Below are 19,537 nucleotides of genomic sequence, written 5' to 3' on the forward strand. Positions count from 1 at the left end.
GTCAGTGCTCTCTATCTCGGTGCTGGTGTCAGTGCTCAGTCTCTATCACGGTGCTGGTGTCAGTGCTCAGTCTCTATCGCGGTGCTGGTTTCAGACAGTGAGGGAGATAGCAGCGGAGAAGCCAATCAGCAGGCACTGCCAGCACCATGGCTGAGGATCAGCACTGGACTGACACCTCTGGACCACCGCAGTGGAGCCCTGCATAGGTGGGGGTAAGGGTCGGGCAGAGGGAGGGGCTCAAGCACAGGTTGGCACACTGGGACACTGGCACAGGACTGTGCTTCCCTGACTGTGGCACTGATCATCTCCTGCATCCCCTTCATAGCCTGGCCTGACCTTGCCTCTCCTCCATGGCCTTCATGTGCTCCTGAATTCTCAAAATTTCACAGATAAAAAAAGAATGCTTGTCGTTGTCGATCCCAGATTCACTTAATACTTTTGTTATGTCAGTATCCATGTTGTGGGACTATGTGTGCACAGCTAGTAAGTATTTTGTGGCTGAAAATATGACCTGGAGGTTTTTAAGATTCTCCTGTCATTAAAGTCAATGGGGTCTGCCGCAAACTTTGCGGTTCGCAAACTTATGCCCACGTTTGCGGTTCGTGTTCACGAAACGTCCCGTCAGAAGTTCGTCCATCACTAATCGTTGCTCAGTTTTCAGTTTCTTGCAGGGCTACTTTATGGCATCTGAGAGAGAAGATATTGAAACTCAAGTTGTAACCTTGTAGTAAATACAAAAGCAGAGACAAGCAGCGCCAACCTAAGTGCAGTAATATGACACACGTTTTATTTGTTACAGTTATTTGATACACTCACTCTCTGATCATGATTAGGAACATCCGAATGGACAGTCTAGTAGGCAACAGAGATTCCAGTGGGGGTGATCCTCTTGCTCTATGTGGTCCCGTCTGGCGGCGCTGGTGGATTCCAGTGTCCCAGGCTCAGGTCGGCAAAGTGCTGCGGATATCGTCAGTCTGTGGAGTCACGTTGTGATGATGCTAGTTGCGTGCACGCGTTCGGAGCATGTGTGCTACTTCAACAGGCAATCTGTCTCGCTGCTCCTGTTTATCATTGCCTTGCTGTGCGAGAATTGATAAATCAACTTTGATGAGTATAAAATTAGTGTGCAACTCCTCCCAGTCTGTGATTAACAGCTGGCAATAACCAACCAGAAGGGCACAGATGGAATTGGATAGACCAGTGTCTTCATTCAACCTTATCATCTATGTAAATATGTAAGAAACCAAGGGAGAAGCTCAGTATAAACAAGGATATAGAGACCGGTTGTGCAGTTAGGGACCCAAAGGCCAGACAGGACAAGAAGAATATCAAGAAGAATATTCAGTAGTCCTTCATTTTTAGCCCTAATAATTCACTGATAACCCCATTAATAAAATCATTTTTTCAGTCACATGACCACCAATCCTTTACATCCTCTATTTCCTGTCTATGTTTTAATAATGGCTCTACATCACTTCTCCTGTGGACATTTTGAGCAATATGTCCTGGCCGACAACATCTTTGCAATGAAGAATGCCGTGATGTGATAATACCATTGTAGAACCAAAAAGAGAAACACAAAAGGAATGGGCCAACAACGCTGCAAATGTAGACCACAACAGGAGAAATGGCAGGATCAAGAAGTAAAAACTTGAAATTTTTAGTGCTGCGGAGCTGTAGTCTGCTTAAACATGGATTGCCATAGTTCTGCTTTACTTAGATTTCCCATAAGCTCAGTTTTATTGTTTAATACTGCTCACTGTTGGAGAATTTCCTTGGCAATAGTGTGAGAAGATACAATAATTCTGATTTATAAATATGTACTGTATGTCTCCCTGGCCAATCATTAGGACGTTTATTGCCTGTGGTGCAAACTGTAAATATTTAGGGTAACCTTCTAGAACCTCTCTTGCATCCAGGGCCTTGCCAGGAAAGGAAGCACGTGCCTCTCAAATGTGCTGCCTAGGAAGGCCTATTGCCATAAGAGAGGCCTGAGTCTGAGGCCTGGAAGATTTTCCTGCTATCCAGCTGGAGGGTACATCCAGGGAAAGGAAGGTGGCTTTTGGTTTGGAGCACCAGGGGTAAAGACCTCACTGTTGAAGAGTTCTCTGGAGATTTTGATAGAAGCTATTGCTGGTGGAAATTGCAGGAAGTTGGTGGCGTATCCAAGGGGCACGTATGCTGCCCTAAAGCTGCTATACTTTCCGAAGAGTATAGAGTGCTGGTTCCGGCTTAAAGGCCCTTTTTTTGCATTGACTGTAAGTAATCTGAAGTATGTATTTTTGGTTATTTCCGGTTATCCTGTGCCTAAGTCTACGCTCCATGAGTTTATTGGGCGTAATAATCTCTGTTAAAAAGTTTGGTTTAAACCCAATTGTTTCCAAACATTTAGGAAATTCTGCCCTGATGTAAACTTCTACCTCACTGAGCAACCTGGAGGTCCACTATCACTATCTAAGAATAAGGGGATCCTACACACTTTAAAGAAACAAGGTGGGCTTTCAGGTGCATAGGGGCTCTTTATTAGTTTTTTTCACATACCCCTTTTCTTCTGGAACTGAACTAAAACTTGAAAAAAATTTCAACTCTAATGAAGAACTGCTTAAGTCAGCACACTAATATTTAATTGCCTTGAATGGGATGTACCAGTACTTCAGGAGCAATACAGACCTATACAGTGTCAGGACAAGATCACCCAGTGCCCAGGGCAAAAATGCCAAATTGTGCCCCCCCACCTTTGTTATGTGTAGGCTTATGAGGAGGTGGGGAGAGAGAGAACAGCCCGCACCTCCTTTCGGCTCTCTCCTCTTCTAACCGCTTCCAGGGCAGGGCTGACAGAAGTAGTAATGCCACTGTCTCTACTCCTGTCAGACTTATAGTAGAAGGTACTTGCAGTGCCCCCATCCCTACTATATGTGCTGCACCCAGGGCAGCCGGCTCTTTTTCCCACCCCTTGTCTCTGCCCCGGACCTATGAGACATTATTGCACAGGCAGACTGGTTCTAGATTCTTTTTTTTTGGGGGGGGGAGGGAGGAGAACCACCATCAAAGGGCTAAGTAACTACCTGGGTGGCAGGGAATGTGGTCATTTGGGCTAGAGGTTTGAACTTGTCCTATAATAGGGTTAGAATGCCCTGGTTAAAAATATCTATATTTTTGTTTTACTGCCCTAATTTCAACACAGTGGAGTGAAAAGTTAGCTGCATGTGCAGCTGGTTTATTGATATAATGGAAGAACATTACACATCCGCCAGCAAATAGACAAATATATAAATTACTAACACAAGCAATATACACTTTATTTTAATTTTCATGGACTGTGGTGTTACAACACTTAATTAAGAAAGTAATGAAGAATTGTAAATTGCCCACACCAAAGATTAAGCGAACTCTGAGAAAACAAGAAACGTCTCATTATGTTTCCCAAATATCTCAATGAACGTTATCACTTTTGAAGGATTAAATTATCCCTGGGAAATTAATTATGTTGATAAGGTAATTATGTGTTCCTGTGTCTGCTTCTGACGTCACCAATGGACCGATCTATGCGGCAATGGGCGATTTGCAAAATTATGTAAACAATTCAGCAGAATGAAGATTGTCCGCAGCTTACAAATCACTTCATCATATGCACATTTCCCTAGTCTTCTGATGAAATACCAGGATACACAACTGATTCTACAGAAACTTCCGCATTCTGATAAAAAAAGGAAATAGGATTGCAAAACAGACCTGACAGCACATGGTTTTCCTTCTAACACAGATTTCCCCTATCTGCAGTGTTTCTAATTGAGTGATGACTTTAGAGATACATCCTGCAGTCACTCACTACCACTGTGGTAGACACTTCTCTATTTCACATGGTAATTACTGAGGAAGAGGACTGGACCGGGAGTAAAAAACATAGAGCTTACTTACCCATCCTTATTCCTGCACTGTAGAGTAATGCAAAAATAAGGAATGAAAAAGGATAAATCAAACAACTCATTTAAAGACTTTGTAATTAAAGTCCGTTTCATCCTTTCAACCCCAGTTGTCCCCTCCCTCCATGTGTGTTTTTTGCATTTTTTATACTTATCTTTTCCAGATGTCTTTAGCTCATTCTTGTAAGGTGCATGGTCCTTTTCTTTTTCAGGTCTTCTTCTCCAGACATGATCCACCGAGTGATGTTAATGGGATTACACCAGCACTAAAGTGATGCATGGTCAAGGGGCTGGTCCATGAAGACCTGAACTTCTTATGCCGCATACACACAATCGGAATTCTTGTCGGAAAAAGCTCTGATGGTTTTCCCGACGGAATTCCGACGGAATTCGGCTCAAGCTGTCTTGCCTACACATGGTCACATCAAATTCCGATCATTTATAACGCGGCGACGTACAACACGTACGACATGACTAGAAAAAAGAAGTTCAATAGCCAGTAGCCAATAGCTTCTGTCTCGTAGTTGAATCTGAGCATGCGTGATTTTTGGCGTGTTGGAATTGCATGCACATGATCGGAATTACCGATAGAAAGTTTTTCCGTCGGGAAAATTGAGAACATGCTCTCAATTTTTGGCTGGTGGAAATTCGGACAGCTAAATTCCGATGGAGCATACACACGGTCGCATTTTCCGATGAAAAGCTCTCATCTGTCTTTTTCTGGCCGGAATTCCGATCGTGTGTACGCGGCCTTAGTCTCCTGGGTTGAATGAAGCTGGGCGTCATTCAACCTGGAAGACTAAGGGCATCTAAAAGCTATTACTGCAAAGGACAGCGCCAGAGAGACGGTAAAGGCCTTTCTTATAAAAGTGATCGGATGGCTCCAGATTCTTCCTGTGACTAATGTCCCCTGAAGTGATGTGTATTACATCACTTCCGGGGGCACAGCTATCATTCCTTGGCTAGTGTAGCTGAGGATGCAGCTATTCAAGCATGATCTGTGTTTGAAAAGCTACATTGAAGTACAGGGGAGATAATGGGTTTCTAATAGAGCCCCAAATGTCTCCATTAAGAGTACCTGTCACCTGCCCATGCTATCACATAGGGAAATTGTAAAGCCTCTTGCGATGGCAAAAAAGTAAAAAAAAAAAAGAGAATTATATGATATAAATAAAGAGGTTTCTGAAGCTGGTGTGTGGGGTGGGGATTCCGATCATTTGACCACCGTGATTGGCTGTCACAGCAGTCACATGATCGGAAAGCTCAGAAAATAGAAATAGGGGAGCTTTCTGTTCACCGCCGGTAACTTTGGCGGAAGCCCACATGTCTAGCGATCTCGGCACAGCTCTGTTTACATTCAGGCACATATGCCGGCGTGAAGAGGTTAAGATTTCTAATTTTCCTAACTTAATTTGAAGAAAAGTGTGAATATCAATATTTTGAAATAAATTTTAGCTGATGCCTGCAAGACATTCCTTCTTTTTTTATATTCATGCTCATTATACCGCTTTTATCTGCAAACAAATGAAGTAAACTACCGAAGCCAGTTTGATTAGCAGTGTAAGGGCTACAGGCTACAATCTCTAAATTAATAAAATATCACTCTGCATGTTGCCTATAAATACAAATGATTTCATATTTTGCATAGATTCCTTGGCCCGATAAGATTGCTGGAGTACAAGTCAAATAAATTGCTGATTCAGGCACTTTATATCTCTAATAAGCTATGTGGCTAACTATAGTAAACCATCAAGGATATAAACTGGGTAAAGTAATGGCTCTATTTAAGAGAGGGCAGTACAAGGTGCACGTACTTACCTAGACTGACATATGACCCTCCTCCACAGCACCCCTGGATTCCCAAAGCTGTCTATGCAAATAGCAGATTTCTGGAAAGTCAGAACACGTATCTACTCTCCACATTGCATTCCATAATTCATTGCCAAGACCTCAGCCGCTTATCTAGAAACTTCTTGAAAGTCAATGCGTAGACACGCCCCTACACTGAATTCTTTAATACAAAGCCAGGGCCTTGGCCACAAATCCAGAGTTTTTGTAAAAATCAGAGCATAGTTAAGTCCCCACACTGCATTCCACAATAGAATGTTATGACCTCAACAGCCTAACCAAAGGTTTCTTTTAAATTAAAGCATACACACACCGTCAAACTGCATTCCCAAATAGAATACCAAGGCCTCAGCAGCCTATCTAGAGGCTTCTTGAAAGTCAGAGCATAGACACGCGTTACCACTAATATAATTCCAGGGTCTCAGGAGCATATTCAGAGTCTAGGCAGGGGCAGATCTAGAAACTAGTCTCAGGAGGGGCACTGGCAGAAAATAAGATGTTGCTTACAGAACTGTATTTAACGTATCATACAGTCCTAACTTTGTTTAAAACAGTGACACGTTTATCCTGTCCCCCCACGTGTGTCACCCTGTTCTTCATTACTGTACCCCACTTGTGTCACCTTTTTCATTACTGTCCCCCACTTGTGTCACCTTCTTCATTACTGTCCCCCACTTTTGTCACCTTCTTCATTGTTGTCCCCCACTTGTGTCACCTTTTTCTTCATTACTGTACCCGACTAGTGTCACCTTCTTCATTACCGTCCCACCCCTTGTGTCACCTTCTTCATTACCGTCCCACCCCTTGTGTCACCTTCCTCTTCATTACTGTACCCCACTTGTGTCACCTTTTTCTTCATTACTGTACCCCACTTGTGTCACCTTCTTCATTACTGTACCCCACTTATGTCACCTTATTCTTCATTACTGTCCCCCTTGTGTCACCTTCTTCATTACTGTCCCCCACTTGTGTCACCTTCTTCTTCATTTCTGTACCCCACTTGTGTCACCTTCTTCTTCATTTCTGTACCCCACTTGTGTCACCTTCTTCTTCATTACTGTCCCCCACTTGTGTCACCTTCTTCTTCATTACTGTACCCCACTTGTGTCACCTTCTTCATTACTGTCCCCCACTTGTGTAACCTTCTTCTTCATTACTGTACCCCACTTGTGTCACTTTCTTCTTCTTCATCACTGTCTCCCACTTGTGTCACCTTGTTCTTCATTACTGTCCCCCACTTGTGTCACCTTCTTCTCCATTACTTTTCCCCTCCCCCCACTTGTGTCACCTTCTTCTTCATAACTGACCCCTCCCCCACTTGTGCCACCTTCTTATTCATTACTGTCTACCACTTGTGTCACCCCATTATTACCGTCCCTGTCATGACCAGGCCATTATTTGCGATACAGCACTGCGTTATTTTAACTGACAAATGCGCAGTTGTGCGACACTTTACCCAAATAACATTTTTGTCCTTATTTTCCCACAAATAGAGCTTTCTTTTTGGTAGTATTTGATCATCTCTGTGGTTTTTATTTTTTGCGCTATGAACAAAAAAAGATCAATATTTTTGAAAAAAAAAACACCATTTTTTACTTTCTGCTATAAAACATACCCAATAAAATAAAAATTTTAAAAATCGAATTTCTTCATCAATTTCGGTCAATATATATTCTGCTACATATTTTTGGTAAAACAAATCCCAGCGTATATTGATTGGTTTGTGCAAAAGTTATAGCGCCTAACAAACTATGGGATATTTTTATTTATTTAATAAAGTAATGTAAAGTAATGGCGGTGATCAGTGACTTATAGTGGGACTGCGATATTGTGGCGGTCAAAACAGACACCTGACACTTTTGAGGATCAGTGACACTAATACAGCGATCAGTGCCAAAGAAATATGCACTGTCACTGTACTAATGACACTGGCTGGGAAGGGGTTAACATCAGGGGTGATCAAAGGGTTAACTGTGAGCCTAGGTTGTGCTAACTTACTGTGTGGGAGGTGCTTTGACTAGGGGAAGGCAAAGGTCTGTGTTCTTGCTTAGCAAAAACACAGGATTAATGCCTTCCCTTCTGACAGAACAACAACCTGCCTTGTGCCTGTATAATCGTTGGGTGCCAGCGGATATCGCTGGGCTCCTGCTGTGTGTGATCACAGTGGGAGCAGGTCGCTGGTGGTGCGTGCACACGCCCCAGACCCGGAAGTGTCAGATCACATACTAGGTACATGATCTGGAGAAGAGTGCCAGCCCTGCTGCAGTATATCTACAGTGGGAGGTCCGCAAATGGTTAAACTTAAAGCCGCTGGTCCTCTCTAGTGGAGGTCTAGTAACCAGTCAGTGAGGAGCAGAGCTGACCATACAGAGGAAAATGAGGCCCTAGGGTAAGGCTACTTTGGTGGATCTTATATTAGGAAGAAGCTGGGATACTGCATGGGACATTGACGCTGCATATGATCAGGGATATATAGAGCTGATGCTTTTTCCTTGGACAATTCTATCGTTACACTTTTTACCATGAAGATGAAGTCCCTACCCTCAATAAATCCCAGATACCCATATATAATAACCCTCTGTTGTGTATCCCTATTTCTACTTGTAATCATATGGGGGGTCATGTCTGCCACTGGCTCTGTTCCTCGCTGTTTTGTGGTCCACATATTTTGCTTCATTTTACATTGTAAATAACCCTTTATGCTCTACGAAGAAGTGTTAATTGTCAACGCGAAACAAGTTGAGCCCAGCAATGTCCGCCTAGTGTGAGGCAACGCTCTACAGAGATAGCCCCCCGCTATATTATTTGTCCTTGGTGACCGTTTTTGTTTTATTACATGTGCATAGCTCCCAATTGTCCCTCATTTTGAGGGACTGTCCCTCATGTGGATTAATGTCCCTCTGTCCCTCTTTCCTCCTCATTTGTGCCTCATTTTTGTCTGATCTATAGAGTTGTATATAAAATGCACTTTTTATCTTTCAAAAGGTGTTTCCCGGTGCTGAACTTTTCATCCCAATTCTAGATTGATGTAATTATAGATCGTTGTAAATTTGAAAAGCCAATATAAAGGAATAGTAGTGGTAAAAGAAAAAGCCCTTGTGGATTTAATTAACCTTTTTTTATGGTTAATTCTCCTTTAAAGGGGTGTGGTAGGGGGCGTGTCCTATGGCTAGATACATTTGCTAGTAGGTGTCCCTCATTCCCATCTCTAAATGTTGGGAGGAATGCATAAGTGCCAGTGTCCATACTTTGGAGGCTCCCTACCTGTATACAGGGGGTGTGTATGCTCACACACTAGTTTGGGTTAACACAATTTAATGTTTTTAATTTGTTTTTAATCCATTTTCTAATAAAAGACAATGTATACATATACATGCGATTTTGTGTGTTTGATACGGTGCCTAAAAATGTTTTTTCTGTGGTTTCTATTTTGTTCTGTACTATTCAGGGATGAGGCATTGGAGTTCGTTTACCAAAAGGCAACTCCGCTTTGCACTACAAGTGCACTTGGGAAGTGCAGTCACTGTAGATCTGAGGGGAAGATCTGAAATGAGGGGAAGCTCTGCTGATTTTATCATCCTATCATGTGCAAGCTAAAATGCTGTTTTTTTATTTTCTTTGCATGTCCCCCTTGGATCTACAGCGACTGCATTTCCAAGTGCACTTGTAGTGCAAAGTGGATTTGCCTTTAATAAATAACCCACATAGTGTATCACTTTTTATGTCCATGATAGCCACGTCATGATGTCATCATTTATTGATTTTTACAAGCCAAGGAGGCCATAGAGATCATCTGGGGTGTACAAGTCACCTACCAGAGCACTTACCGTACATTAATATAAATAGTTTAGGATAGCAATATTATTATTGTTATTTTTATACATGATTTATATAGCGCCAACAGTTTATGTAGCGCTTTACAATTACAGTACAGTTCAATACAGAAGGGACAGAAGGGCCCTGCTCATAGAGCTTACATTCTAAAGGAATTTTTACCAATAAGATAACCTAAAGCCCCATACACACAATCAGCAATCCCACCAGCAAAAGTCAGATGTGAGCTTTTGGTCAGAAATTCTGACCGTTTGTATGCTCCATCGGACTTTTGCTTCCAGCCAGCAAAAGATTGAGAGCAGGTTCTCTATTTTTCGGTCGGAAAAAGTTCCAATCTGAAAATTCCGATTGTCTGTACAAATTCCGATGCGCAAAATTGCTACACATGCTCGGAAACAATTCGAAGCATGCTCAGAAGCATTGAACTTCATTTTCTCGGCGCGTCATAGTGTTATACGTCACCGCGTTCTTGACGGTCGAAAGTTCAGAGAACATTTGTGTGACCGTGTGTATGCAAGCCAAGCTTGAGCGGAATCCCGTCAGAAAAACCATCCAAGATTTTTCAGACGGAAAATCCGCTTGTGTGTACGGGGAATTATGGGTCCCTCACTTTTCAAAAACTATAACCCTATCTGGGCTTCATACGGAATAGGAAATGTTATCTGCAGCCTTCAGTGGAATCAGACCACGGTGGCTTTCCACCATAGTCATACAGGTCTTCCAGGAGCAGGATCCTTATTGCGGCTGTGACCACTTTGTCCCTCATTGACCTTTCATTGATCTGATGGCACAGTATTGGTTTCAGAAATCAGGATCTACATTTTATGAGCACTGTGGAAATCCCAGAATTGAATTCGGTACGGTGGGTGAAGACAATAACTGTTATACCGTTTAACCTTAAGGCATCCTTTGATGTTGAGTCGGAGTTTTGTTTTCCTGAGATGCAAACCACAAGCTGACGGTTATTTCTGTAAATGTGTACCATGCACAAGCTGCTCCTGACAAGGTTACTCATGCAGATGGGAGCTCTGTTAATACACAATGTAGCCCGCAAATTCTGATTTCACATTAACATTTCCCTTAATAATTACACATTGAAAATGTTTGAAAGGCAACTTTACTTTTAAAGCTGAACTTCAGGCAAATCTAAAAGACACAAAGTAATGTTGCTCTGTAATCAGTAACACATTTTTTTATGTTTTTTTTTTAATGCAAGCAAGTAGCTATACTTGACCGGGCATCAGCCACTGAATAGCAGAAGTCAGGGAAGGGAGCAGAACAATGAGTTAATAAAAGGTACTGTAGTCATGGAGCATGCTGATAGGCTGAAAGAGCAGAGTGACAGAGAGATGAGCTCATCAGAGTGCTGCTTTTCCTCTCACCGTCTAATCACTGGATGGGGGTGAGGAGGCGTCCTGTAAGTGAAAGCAAAACTGCAGCAGAGAAAGTTCAGATCTCGTGTCTTGTCTTTGTGTGGCAAAGCTGTGTAAATCTTAATGCTGGATAGGTAAAAATACAAATTCTTTGACAGATAACACAACTCTTATATTTGTAAGTCATCTGTATATTTAGCTGTTTGCCTGCAGTTCAGCGTTAAAAAAAATCTACTCCTACCCACCCTAGACCCATAGCTCCCAACTGTCACTGATTCCAAGGGACTGTCCCTGATTTGGAGCGATGTCCCTCTGTCCCTCTTTCCTCCTCATTTGTCCCTCATTTTGCTCTGAGCTATATAGATGTACTGTGTTTATCGGCATATAACACGCACTTTTTCCCCCTTAAAATCAGGGGGAAAACGTGGGTGCGTGTTATACGCCGATCCCCTGCCATTGTAAGCCTTTGGGCGGCTTTCGCCCGCCTTTGGCCCTTCTCAGCCACTTTCGCCCTCCTTCAGCCGTTCTCAGCGGCTTTGGTCCACCTTCGGCCCTTCTTCGCAGCTTACGGCCATTCCTGGCAGCTTTCTTGGCGACCGATTGCGGCTGAAAGCCGCTGAGAGCGGGCGAAAGCTGCCGAGAATGGCTGAAGACAGCCTAAAGCTGCCGAGAACTACCGAGCGCCGCCGAGATACACAGGACATCCGGCTCTGTATCTCGGCGGCGCCACTTTTAAAAGGCAAAGCTGCAAATAAATCTGACAAGGCTACAAATGATGGACAAGTCTGCAAATGACACTGACAAGGGTGCAATGATGGACACTGACAAGGCTGCATTGATGGGCATTTAAATGTAAGTTTTTTTTCCTTAAACTTCCCTCCTCAAAGTTTTTTTCCTTAACCATTTGCTGCCCACCAATAGGCAAATGACGGCTGCAAAGTGGTTTTAAAATCCTGACCGGACGTCATAGGACGTCCTCAGGATTTTGAGCCACTGCACACCCCCGGGGGCGCGCATCGCGGCGATCGTTGTTGCGGGGTGTCAGTCTGACACCCCGCAACTATGATCTCGGTAAAGAGTCTCCGACAGGGACTCTTTACCACGTGATCAGCCGTGTCCAATCACGGCTGATCACAGTGTAAAAAAGAAGAGACGGTGATCTGCTTTTCCTCGCTCGTCTCTGTCAGGCGCAAGTAGAGGAGAGCTGATCGGCTGCTCCTCTGACAGGGGGGGTTGTGCTGATCGATTATCAGCATAGCCCCCCCGAGGATGCCCACACTGGACCACCAGGGACGCCACCAGACCACCAGGGATGCCCAGCACCAGGTATGGATGCCAATCAGTGCCCACAATGGGCATCACTGATTGGCATGCATTATTGTTTGGCACTGATTGGCATCCATCAGTACAAAACAATGCAATACAATGTTGCTTATCAGTGCCCATCCGTGCCACCTATCAGTGCCCATCCATGCCAACTATCAGTGCCCATCCATGCCTATCTGTGCCGCCTATCCATGCCCACTCATGCCGCCTATCCATGCTAATCCATGCCAGCTATCAGTGCCAATTTGTGCCACCTATCAGTGTCCATCTATGTCGCTCATCAGTGCCACCTATCAGTGCCACCTATCGGTGCCCATCAATGCCACCTCATCAGTGCTACTTCATTGGTGCAAGCTCATCAGTGCCCATCAGTGCCACCTTATCAGTGCCCGTCAGTGCAGCCCCGTCAGTGCCCATCAATGAAGGAGAAAACGTACTTATTTACAAAGTTTTCAAACTGAAACATAAAAAAAAACATTTTTTTCAAAATTTTCAGTCTTTTTTTATTTGTTTAGCCCCGTAGAGGTGATCAAATACCACCAAAAGAAAGCTCTATTTGTGGGGAAAAAAATTATAAAAATGTAGTTTGGGTACAGTGTAGCATGACCGCGCAATTCAAAGTGTGACAGTGCTGAAAGCTCAAAATTGATCTGGGCAGGAAGGTGTTTAAGTGCCCAGTATTGAAGTGGTTAAAATTCCCTCCTAAACTTGGGGTGCGTGTTATACACCGGCACGTGTTATACGCCGATAAATATGGTATATAAAATGCGCTTTTTATCTATCAAAAAGTGTTTTCCAGTGCTAAACCTTTCATCTGATTTCTAAATTGCTGCATTTGTAAATTCCAAAAGCCAATATAAAGTAAAAGTAGTGATAAAAAAAAAAATATTGTTATTTTGTACAATTCTCCTTTAAGTGGGCGTAGAAAGGGGTGTGTCCTATGCCTGGATACTTAAAGTGGAGTTCCACCCCAAAAAGCTAATATTTATAAATGTGCTTAAAAAAAAAAAAAATCATTTGAAGAAAGTTTTTTTTTTACTCACCTCTAAATGCCTGTTGCTAGGGGGTCCCTTATAGTCTGCCTCCTTCAGTGCCTGGGCTCCTGATGTCACGTCCCTCGGCACAGGAAGGGGGATCGCCTCTCCCCCTCCCTCTTGTCTGGTACGTGGCATGGCTCGCACATGCGCACCCACAGTTAAAATGCCGGTGCCGCCAAGTGGAGGGGGGGACGAGCGAGGCTTCGATCCCGCACTTTGCTGGACTCCAGGACAGATAAGTGTCCGATTATTAAAAGTCAGCAGCTGCAGTATTTGTAGCTGCTGACTTTTAATTTCAGCATTTTAAGTGGGAACCCCGCTTTAAGCTGAGAGGCATCCCTCATTTCCATCTCAAAAAGTTGGGAGGTATGCTAGACCTCCTGAATTGATGTACACCTGCCCTCCCATCCCCTTCTTCCAGATTCATAACACGGATCAACCACCTGTCTTAGCCACCCCCTATGCCACCAGAGGGGCTTTGTACCTGCTTGTGACTTTGGGGGAATGCTTATCCTGTCTGTAGGCAGGTGCAGTCTATACCCCCCGTAGGTGGCACTAGGCTCTAGCAGTGATGCAGATGGGGAAGGAAGGGGTGAGGAATTTAATTCCTCTATGACTTCCTGCTGTCATCAAGGGAGCAGCCATCTGATTGGACACTGTTGCCCTGACAGACCCTGTTGTCACCTTGGGTCAGGGAATCGGCTATTCAACCACTTGCCCTCCAGAAGATTTACTCCCCTTCATGACCGTTTTTTGTGATACGGCACTGCGTTACATTAAGGGCCGGTTCACACTGCGGGCGATGCGAGGCGACACGACTCGCCTCGCCGCTATCTTACAAGTCGCCCCCGTTCTGTACAATGGAACCGTTCTGAGAGGAGCGACTCGAGACGCTCCGACTCAGAAAAAAGGTTCCTGTACTACTTTCGGGCGACCTCGGGGCGACTTGCATTGACTTCTATACAGAAGTCATCTGCAAGTTGCCGCTGAGGTCGCGGCAGGTCGTGGCGAGGCAAGTCGGAGTCGCCTCGCCTCGCCTGCAGTGTGAACCGGCCCTAACTGATAATTGCACGCTCGTACTACACTGTACCCAAATATAATTAATGTCCTTTTTTGCCACAAATAGAGCTTTTTTTGGTGATATTTGATCACCTCTGCGTTTTTCATTTTTTGCACTATAAACAAAAAAGAAACAATTTTGAGAATGAAACAATATATTTTTACTTTCTGCTTTAAAACATATCCAATAAAAAAAAATAATTAAAAATCAAATTTCTTCATCAATTTAGGCCAATATGTATTCTGCTACATATTTTTAGTAAAAGCGTAGCTACCAGCGTAGTATATTGATTGGTTTTGGGCAAAAGTTACAGCGTCTAGAAACTATTTTTAGTTATTTATTTATTTACTAGTAATGGCGGCAATCAGCGACTTATAGCGGGACTGTGATATTGCAGCAGTCATTCTGACACTTTTTGGGAGCCAGTGACACTAATACATTAATCAGTGCTAGAAATATGCACTGTCACTGTATTGATGACACTGACTGGGAAGGAGTTAAACATCAGGGTCTTGTGGAAGGTACTTTTAAGAGATGCCATCTCTTCCCTGCTTTGCTGGAACACAAATTCCATCCCTTCCCTCCTGTCAGAATGGCAGTCTGCCTTGTTTACATAGGTGTAATCACAGAGCCCCAGGCAGCGCACTTGGGCGCCCCCTACCGAAAGTGTCAGATCACGTATACTGTATATACACGATTTGGTATTACTGCTACAGTGGGGCCTGAACTGGTTAAAAAAACTACTCAAACTAACCCACCGTAGCCCTCCCATCCACTTCTTCGAGATTTCAGATTTGGAACACGGATCAGCCACCTATTTTTGTGATCCCTTTGCCACTAGTTTGAAAGAGGCTTTGTACCTTCCTGTAACTTTGGTGGGGAGGCTTATCCTATTTGTAGGCAGGTGCAGTCTGTACTCCCCTCTGTAGGGGGCATTAGGCTCCAACAGTGATGCAGATGGGGAAGGAAGGGGTGAGAAACTAATTCCTCAAAGGCTTCTTGCAGTCATCAAGGGAACAGCCATCTGATTGGACGCTTGTGCCCTGACTGGCCCCGCTGTCATCTTGGGTCAGGGAAGCCTCTATTTAAGATACTGGCTCCCAAGCTTAGCATGCATTTTGCAAGTGGTTAGTGTCAGGGAGAGTGTTTAAAGTTAGGGAAAGTTTCCAGAGGAGTAGGGACAGTCCAGGAACTATGTCCTTCCTCCCTTTGGGAAGCCTCCCATTTGGAGGTGGATTTGCCAAACCACATTCTCGTTCATCATGTTGGCATCATTTGAATCTACCCACCAGGCCTAATTGTACATTGTTGGAAGGTAGTGAATATGCACGTCACGTAAAATGGGTCAACCTTGCCTTTTTCCCCATTGTATGGTGGACTGCCTTGGATTTTTTACATGCTTGGATTACAAGTTTGGGGGGGGGGGGGGGGGGGCTTCCAGGTTTTATCTTACCTTTAGCATTGTTGGAACTTTCTTAATAGACTGTTCACATTCACCTCGCTCTTCCAGTGGGGATACCTGTTTCAATGACATCTGTCTAAGAGCGGATTTCTCTTACTTTGTAGAGATTTCTTCTTACTTCTGCTGTGCATTTCCAAGGGGAAGTGACAAGAAGTCTATCCAATGGGACATGGGACAATGTGTTGGCTTTACATACACTTTAACCCTTTTATGACAGCAGTAGGTATACAGTATATGCGGTTGCAGGATTGGTGAGCCTTATACAGTAGATGCCCCCAGAACTGTGATCCAGTTGTCACTTATAACACACAGCCAACTACCAGTACCATGTAGCCAATTTTCAACCATGTGATTAAGAGCCCTTCCTACCAGCCTTTTGCATCATGCCCAACTAAATTCGTCAGACAATCCGACAGACAGTCCGTTCAACTTTTGAATGAACGGACTTGACCACACACGATGAACAGACAGTCCGCTGAAAACTTGCGCGATGACGTGTACAGCACGTACGACGGGACTAGAAAAACGACGTCCAATACACTGCAATGCAACCTTCGGCCGTGTAAATCCTTTCTGAGCATGCGCCATACTTAGTCCGTCCAACTTGCCTACACACGAGCGGACTGTCCGCTGAAACCAAGTTTGGACGGACAAAACCAAGTTTGGACGGACAAAATTACGGAAATTCCGAAAGACTAAGTCCGTCAGACTGTCCGCTGAACACGGTTCAGCGGACTAAGTTGGGCAGACAATCCGCCCGTGTGTACGCGGCCTAAGGTTCTCTAACAAACCTCTGAGTGATTCACAGAACAGCTGTATTTATACAGAGATTAAATTACACACAGCTGGACTCTGTTTACTAATTAGGTGACTTCTGAATGCAATTAGTTCCACTAGATTTTAGTTAGGGGAATCAGAGTAAAGGGGGCTAAATATAAATGCACTTCACACTTTTCAGATATTTATTTGTAAAAAATGTTGAAAACCATTTATAATTTTCCTTCCACTTCACAATCATGTGTCACTTTTTATTGGTCTATCACATAAAATGCCAATAAAATACATTTACGTTTTTGGTTGTAACATGATAAAATGAGGAAAATTTCAAGGGATATGAATACATTTTTAAGGCACTGTATGCCCTAAACACAGGACAGAGGTATAACAATAATATTAGTGCACAGAATGATAAATACCTTTAAAGGGAAGATTTTCCAGGGGTCTAACCCTCACATCCGACCACCCACTGACCGATGTGGGCAACATAAGACTGAAAAGGGTTACCAAAAAACTTTAATTGCATAAAAGATTCACATAATAATTATCAAGAGCACCTGCCACTATAGTTTCCGGCAATGGCGATCATTTCTAAGGTGTGCAGACCTTGTAAAATGTTGAAAACTCATTACTGCTGTAAAACCCTGAGGTCCTATTTATTATCGGTTTGTGGATAAAATATTGATCTGTGCATCCACAGCGACTGGAAGCCAGAAAATCTTCTTTTGCTTTGCAAGAATATTCATTTATTGATTGCAGGCTTCTGCAGACCGCTGCCCTGTCTAGTTTAGTTAAATTATATACCAGTGTTTTCGGTCAAAATAATTTCCGTTTGGTTCAGTCACTATCCAAAATAAAAAACAAAATAAAAAAAAAAGAAGTAAATTTGTTACCCTCACCCACCTATAGCCTGTGCCTAGAGATTGGCTATAATCAGAGTTCCCTTTACCCTACATACAAGTAAAAAAATAAATAAATAAATAAATATATATATATATATATATATATATATATATATATATATATATATATATATATATATATATATATATATATAAGAAAAAAAAGTATAAAAGAAAAAAGGTAAAGTTTAGTTAAAAACGATTTCTTTCCACTATGGCTGCAGTCATATCACTTACCTGTAATTAATTATCTACCACATTTTGCAGGCTGCTGCAGAGAGCCCTGTCCTCTTCCTGGTGCTGAACTTGCAGCACAACATGAGTTTAAAGCCTCCGGTCCTTGAACTGAGCTGAATTCAATGCGGTCTAACAGAGACCCGCCTCCTTCTTCCATCTCATCCATTTACATAGTTACATAGTAGGTGAGGTTGAAAAAAGACACAAGTCCATCAAGTCCAACATATGTGTGTGATTATATGTCAGTTTTACATTGTATATCCCTGTATGTTGTGGTAGTTCAGTTGCTTATCTGGCTGAAACCACCGCCTGTGGAAGGGAATTACACATCCTTGCCGCTCTTATAGTAAAGAACCTTGTGTTTTGAAGCATCTTTTTATTTTTAAATAACAAACATATCATACTTACCTCCACTGTGCAGCTCATTTTGCACAGAGTGGCCCTGAACATCCTCTTCTGGGGTCCCCCGGCAGCTCTCACGGCTCCTCCCCGCATCAGATAACCCCCTATGAGAAAAGTTCTCCCGAGAGGGTTACCTTGTGGGCGTGCTCCTAAATCCAACATTTGCGTCCACAGACACAAATGCTGGACTTGGCCCCGCCCGTCCCCCGGCGCCCGCAATATTTGGATTTGATTGAGAGCAGCAGGAGCCAATGACTGCTCTGCTATCAATCTATCCAATCAAGAGCTGAGACCCCGTAGGGAAAAGGACAACGCATCTCCGCTGAAGAGATGAAGGGGCTCAGGTAAGTAAAACTGAAAAACGGGCTCAGTTTTTCCCCCTTCCGTAGGGCCTAATAAATTCGATCTGTTCAAGGATCTTAACAAATGTATTCGTTCGCTTACATTGAAGTGAGATTACGCTAGGAATGACAATACGATCCTGGGCAGGGACAAACCACCACCTGAAGGGAGTAACAACTCCATATCAACCCAATCTCAGGATGACATTTTGCACATTCTCGAAGATCTTTGGGCTGAAGGAAACATAATCAAACAGAGGAACCCTTTTTGGACACCGAGGTTAGACACACTACCTTCAGACCACCTTCCACATTTAATCCCACACAATCTAATGGTCAGCACATAGAGACATTCTGTCAGGCGGTGTATAGGGATTTTGTGCAATTGTGTGACACTTTGTTTAGACAGAGTTCCACCAATTTAAGTGCACCCGAGTGTTCCTCCCTTAAAGACCTTACCAGTAATAAGGATATTATCTTAAAACAGGCAGACAAAGGGGGTAGCCTGGTGGTGCAAACAGACCAGAATATCTTAAGGAGGCCCATCGGCTATTGGCTGATAACAATACCTATTTAAATCTTCCTTCTGATCCTCTCCCTGGCTATCAGTCGGAACTTGTCAAGTTGGTTGAAGCTGCTTGGAAGGATGGGATACTTAAAAAAAAAGATAAATGCTTTTTGTTACCAGCAATTTCCAGCACCCCCTATTCTTACCACCTTCCGAAGGTGCATAAAGCCCTAATCGATCCTCCTGGCAGACCAATTATGGCTTGCACCAATAGCTTCACCAGTGGTTTATTTATCGGTCTATATAGATTTTCTGCTTCAACCCATAGTCTGTCAACTGTCATCCTATATTAGGGATTCGAGCCATGTCATTGAAGTTTTAAAAGAATACTCTTGGCAGGAGGGCTATTTGTGGGCGCCTTTAGACATCGCTTCATTATATACGTCTACAACTCATGAGGTTGGCCTTGCTGCTGTCCAATATTTTCTCACAAAGAATGGAGAGATG

The sequence above is a fragment of the Lithobates pipiens genome, unplaced genomic scaffold (genome assembly GCF_037356315.1).
Source record: "Lithobates pipiens isolate NorthernLeopardFrog02 unplaced genomic scaffold, aLitPip1_a1.2 Scaffold_3, whole genome shotgun sequence".
NCBI lineage: Eukaryota > Metazoa > Chordata > Amphibia > Anura > Ranidae > Lithobates > Lithobates pipiens.